General features: G+C 43.3%; 1 long non-coding RNA gene across 5 annotated transcripts in view; it reads left to right on the forward strand.

Moving 5' to 3' along the window:
• The window catches only part of LOC129692182 (uncharacterized), an 81,687-nt gene that overhangs the window by 46,013 nt on the left and 29,614 nt on the right, over nucleotides 1-6,060 (forward strand). For 2 of the 5 annotated variants that reach the window (XR_008722654.1, XR_008722653.1), the window contains exon 5: nucleotides 106-1,830. This is a non-coding gene — a long non-coding RNA (uncharacterized LOC129692182). The remainder of the gene's footprint in view (nucleotides 1-105; nucleotides 1,831-6,060) is intronic. The other 3 variants (XR_008722656.1, XR_008722657.1, XR_008722655.1) reach the window with 3 other exon arrangements.

Consider the following 6,060-nt stretch of genomic DNA (forward strand, 5'->3'; position numbering starts at 1 on the left):
TGTGTGTGTGTGTGTGTGTGTGTGTGTGTGTGTGTGTGTGTGTGTTAAATGTGTGTATAGCACATGCATGTACCTATACTGGTGTTCATGCCCGTGCCCATACAGGCGGAGGTCAGAGGAGGACATCAGCTATTCTGACCTATCGTGCTTCGATCATTTCTTTGAGACGGGTCCTTTCACTGAGACTGGAGCTAGACTGGCAGCCAGCAAGTTTCAGGATCCTCCTATCTCCATCGCCCACAGCAACGGGGTTACCGGTGTGCACGTAGCTCCGCCTGGCTTTTAAAACTGTGGGTACTGGAATGTGGACTTCAGTCCTCCTACTTGCATAGCAGATACCCATACCCACTGAACCATCCCCCCGGTGCTGTTCTCAAGTGCTCGAGGCACCTCTGTCCTTGTGCCTGCATTATTATCCACAGTACAGAAGGACTGTGACTATATCCTTCCTATAACTGCTATTTCCTGCTCTCCGTCTCTATGGTTGTTTTACAGTACTCATCCTAATAGCTGTGAGGTGTCCTCTCAACATGGTCTTGATTCACATTTTCACCATGATCAGTGATGCTAAAATTGTCTTTTCTCTCTCTTTTTTTTTTTTTTCCGAGGCAGGGTTTCTCTGAGTAGCCTTGGCTGTCCTGGCCTCACTTTGTGGAAGAGGCTGTGCTTTAACTCACAGAGATCCACTTGCCTCTGCCTCCCTGAGTGCTGTGCAGACGTGTGCCACTGGGCCCAGCACTGATGCTGAGTTTTCACACTCACCCACTGGCCATTTGTGTTTCTTTAATGGGAAGGCGTTTCTGCATAATATTGTCCATCCTAAAAGCATGCCTGTTTTTGTTTATTTACTCTGTAGTTAAATTATTAGAATTCTTCACACTTTTTGAGTATTAGCCCCTTCTCAGATTTTAGGTGAGCAGATTTTTTTTTTCCCTATTCTGTAGTTGTTTTGTTGTGATGTAGGAGGTTTTAATTCTGACGCAGATTCACTTGCCTGTTTTTGTTTTTGTTGCATAGGCTTCTGGTGCCATACTGAAGAACTCACTGTGAAGACAAAGTCATGAAACTTCTCCTGAGTGCAGGATGTCATTGCGTGTGTGTGCGTGTGTGTGCATGTGTCTGTGCATGCTGAGGATCAAACCCAAGGCCTCACTCATGTTGGGTAAACATTACCCCCCCCCCAATGATCTGATATTTATTAATGAGTTGTTTATCCAGATGCAAAATCTATCTTGGGAGCCAAGGCTGTTTCTGTCTCTACCAATGGCAAAGCCTTGGTTTGTCATGCTGATCAGGTTAGATAGTCATGTATGGGGCCAGCACCGGGGCTAAAGAAACCTGTCCTAGCTGAGACCTTGTAGTGAAAGGTTCTCTTACTGCCAGGGAGAGCAAGAGTAGGGCATCTCACCCACGTCAGGTAAATCGGAGAGTTCTACGATGATGCAGGCCTCATCCTGGGCAGCAGAGCACAAACCAGCATGCTCTCCATCTGGTTTGCATTTTAGGATCACCAATGGGACCCTGTGAAGACAGGCCCCTAACCACTGGGCATGTCTGAGGACTGTGATGGGGGAGGAATGAAAATTCGAAGCTGCAGGGGAAAAAAAAAGAACTGGTGGACCTTCTGGATGAGGTGGGCGTGTTTTTGGCTGGAAGGATTTGCTGTGGTCATGTTTTTGACTGTTATTGCTGCTGTTTTATCAGCCCGGCCCATGTGTCTTGAAGCACGACTCTCACAGTTATCTCCCTTAGGTTGAGTTTCAAAGGGAACGCCTTCTTCAGGTTTTTATCTGGCTGAACGCAGCCTCCAGCTCTTCATGAGGTTTTCGGGTAAGCTAAGTTTTTCTTTGATGCTTCTTTGATACTATGGAATTGGCTAGATCCTGTGGTGGCAGGCACATGCAGGGTTCACCCACATTGCTGAAGAATTGATGGGAGAATCATTTGGGATGATGAAAGTATCTATGATCTGTTGGGCCGAGTCTTATCTTTTTTTTTTTTTTTTTTTAAACCAGAGTTCTGAAATAACTAGTACTCTGTGAGTGGTCAGTCCTGCTTCCTGGTTCTCTCTCTGTCCTGCAGTTTCTTTATCTGATATGACTTTCATTAAAACTTGAGAATACTTTCATTAGAGTTTGAGAGAAACAACGAGGCAAGCAAGTTGACAGCCTCAACAGCTGCAGAAGAGATGAGATGAGAAACAGAGACAGATGTGTCTGTCAGGGCTCAGGAAAACAGGCGGGTTTGGTAACGGTGGTCAGCCAGTACTGTATTGACAGAGGGTATTTTCAGAGAAAGGGTGTATGTGTCCAGAGTGGCAGGGCAAACATGCTTAGGACTTTGGCCAGTATCCAAGGGAGAGCTAGAAAAAGGGCAAAGGAAGGTGATGATTATTGAATTAGAACTCAGAAATGGGCCAGCTTAGCAGTGACATTCTGTCACTAACTGCCTCACTCTCACTTATTTTTAAAGTATTAATCCTCACAAGTGAAACCACACAAGGGGGAGAAAACACACACACACACATACACATACACACACACACACACACATGCATGTGTATGTATTACATACATGTTCATGAGTTCCTGGTTGTCCAAGAGCAACCATAAATGTGAAAGGAGTTGACTGATCCTTAGTCAGGCATCTATAGCTTTGTTTTGGTGACCTGACTTGTTTAGCCTGTTTGGGCCATGAGAAATCATGGCATTCCTAACTGGACTCAGGTCCTCTTAGAAGTGGAAAGTAGATGAACGACTTTCTTCTTTCTGAAGCACAGCTTGCCTAGACTGTGCCCAGTCCAATGTGGGAGGCACAGCAGTGGCCCCTGTAAAGATGCCTGCATCCTGGTCCTAGAGCACTGTGACTGGTGACTGTTACCATAGATGGAGAAAGGGGATTTGCAGATGGAGTTGAACTAAGAGTCTTGAGTTGCAGAGATTTCCTAGGTTATCCAATTGGGGATCAGGGTCATAAAAGGTGAAAGGTGGGCAGAAGAATCAGAGTGATATACTGTGCCAAAGGCTCAGACAGCCATGTCTGCCTTTATACAGGAGCAGGCTCCAAACAAAGGACTCTCCTAAAAACTGCTGAAATGGGTTTTTTCCCCCCTAGGTCTTCCAGGAGAATGTAGACAATCAGAATTGTGAGATACCACATAGACAAAAATAAAAGTAAAGTTAGGGTTCTATTGCTATGATGACACACCTTGACCAAGGCAACTGTTATTAAGGAAAACATTTAATTCAGGGCTTGGTGCTGGAGCAGTAGGTGAGAGCTATGTCTTGGCAGAGAGAGAGAGAGAGAGAGAGAGAGAGAGAGAGAGAGAGAGACTATCCTGGGCTTTTGAAACCTGAAAACTCACTTCCAGTGACATACTTCCTCCAAGGCCATATCTACTCCAACAAGGCCACACCTCCTAAACTTTCTAATCTTTTAAAACAGTTCCATTCCCTTGTGACTAAGCATATAATTATGTGAGCCTATAGGGGCCATTCTTATTCAAACCATCACAGCACATTTACCTCTCTTTTGTCATTTGTTACAGCTCTAGGAGGAAATGAGCACAAAATACGTTTGCAATGTTATTTTTTAAATAATTACAAAAACTGAAGCAGGACCACAGCTTTTCTTCTGTTCTCTCTCTTTTTTCCATCCTCCAACTCCTCCCTCCCTTCCTGTAGCTCATTGCCTTCTCTACTAGACTCTCCAGCTAGCAGCTTTTGGTTCTTATTCTTGTCTTCAACTCTGAAGTAGTTAAAAAGTGTGCATACTAAATGTGCTAGAAAAGATAAAAAGTAGGTCAGGCATAGTGGTACACTCTGGGAATCTTAGATTTACGGAGATTGAGATGGGAGAATTCCAAGTGTTAAGTATTTCCTGGGCTACATAGCAAGAACCTATCCCAAAGGCAAATAAACAACAACCAAATATGTTGGGCTCAACCCCAACAGCAGTGGTGTTTCGCAGCATAGAAGCCACAGGCTGCCAACATCCTGGGCAACATTAGATTCATGCATCACAGTTCACTTACCCTTTTACTGGTTGGTGGACGTTCCCATTGTTTTTGGTATTGGGTTATATTTATAATTTGTGTAGTTGTTTGTTTGTCTTGAGATAGGGACTCATGGTGCCCAGGCTGGTCTGGAACTTAAGTATGTAGCCAAAGATGACCTTGAACTTTTGATCATCCTCTTGCCTCCATCTTCATATTTCTGAGATTATAATTATGGGCCACCATGCTTGGTTTTATGTGATGCTGAGGATTGAATCCAGGACTTTCTACATGCTAGGTGTCTTAAGGTTTCCATTGTTATCATAAAGCACCATGACCTAAAGCAACTTAGGGAGGAAAGGGTTTATTTCAGGCTTACAGTTCCATATTACAGTCTATTATCAAAGGATGTCAAGGCAGGAAGTGAAACAGAGTCCATGGAGGGGTGTTGCTTACTGGCTTGCTCCTTGTGGTCTGTTTGGCTTGCTTTCTTATAGCATTCAGGATGACCAGCCCAGGAATGGCAACACCTACTGTGAGCTCAGCCCTCCCACATCAATCATCAATCAAGAAAATGCTCTACAGACTTGTCTATAGGCATTATGATGGAAATATTTTACCAGTTAAGATTCCTTCTTCCCAGATGACCCTATCTTATGTCAAGTTGACATAAAACTAGCCAGCAATAACTGTGCAAACAGACTGCCCAAAACACTATATCCAGATTTGTAAACAGGTTTTTATGTAGGCAGACATAGTTTATTTCTCTTGGTTAAATTGTTGGAAGTGGAATTTTGGGATAATACGGTGTGTTTACACTTTAGAGTCTGCTAAACTTTTCCAAAATGATTGTACCATTTTCCTAACAGCAGTTGTAAGAATTCCAGTTTAAGTAGTAGGAGAGGATACAGAACAGTGACTTCCTCTCTCCCTCCAGGTCTGTTGTCGTTATTAGATTTTTAGGATTAGCAGAACCTCTAAAACATGTTTGTTTTATCCAGTTGGAGGAAAATGTGACTCAGTCATTTACACATAGTTCATAAATAAATGAGACAAAATTCTTTCTACTACCCCAGATGGCCCTAATTTCCTTATGCTACCTAAGGTGTGCTCTGTCTAAGAACAGACTTACCCTTACTTAGTCCTACATGAACAAGTGGGGTGTTGCCTTTAAGGGTTCCTGGATGAGGGGTGGTGTAGCAGGGAGCATCTAGAAGTACAGGGGGGTCTGAATTCTCACATTCATGGGGGCTACCCTAAATCACCGTATCCTGTCTTTTCTCTTCTTAGTAAAGAAGAGCAAGAAGTGGGGCTTTGCTTGTATGGAGGGATCAACCTATTTTATGGTGCTGAGTTTTAAAGTCGGAGGCATTCTGAGTATTTATTGGTTATCTTATAGCAGCTGCTGGATCTTTAATTCTTTATGCTTCTCTTTTAGAGGGGCTGGAATATTCTTTTCTTCATGAAATCTTCCTCCTTGGCTTTGACTCAAAAATCTTATAAAGTAGATTGAGGAAAGACTTGCCCAAATGCCCGGGGCCTCTTCACTTGGGAGGATATGTGCCTGATCCCAATGATAAGGAAACAAACTAGTGGCACCCTTATGCCTAAAAATGCTTTCAGTTTAGGGTTGGGGAAATACCTCAGTTGGCAAAGTGATTGCCCCATAAGCATGGGGATCTGAGTTTAATCTCAGAATTTAAGCTTTTTCTTTTAGAAAGAGAAAGAAAGAAAGAAAGAAAGAAAGAAAGAAAGAAAGAAAGAAAGAAAGAAAGAAAGAAAGAAAGAAAGAAAGAAGCAAGCCAGGAATGGCAGTACAAACTGGGGAGGCAGAGACAGGCAGATTCCTGGAGCTCACTAGATAGCCATCCTAATATTTCTAGACCTTGTGTAAAAAAAAAAAAGAAAAATGTTGGATGACATCCAAGGACTGACACTTGAGGATGTCTTATGGTCTCCATATACACATGCATAGATGGGCATGAGTCATCCCACGTGTGCACCTGTGCAGTGTGCATTCACACACACACACACACACACACACACACACACACACACACACACAC

The sequence above is a fragment of the Psammomys obesus genome, unplaced genomic scaffold (genome assembly GCF_907164565.1).
Source record: "Psammomys obesus unplaced genomic scaffold, mPsaObe1.curated_primary_1811, whole genome shotgun sequence".
Lineage (NCBI taxonomy): Eukaryota > Metazoa > Chordata > Mammalia > Rodentia > Muridae > Psammomys > Psammomys obesus.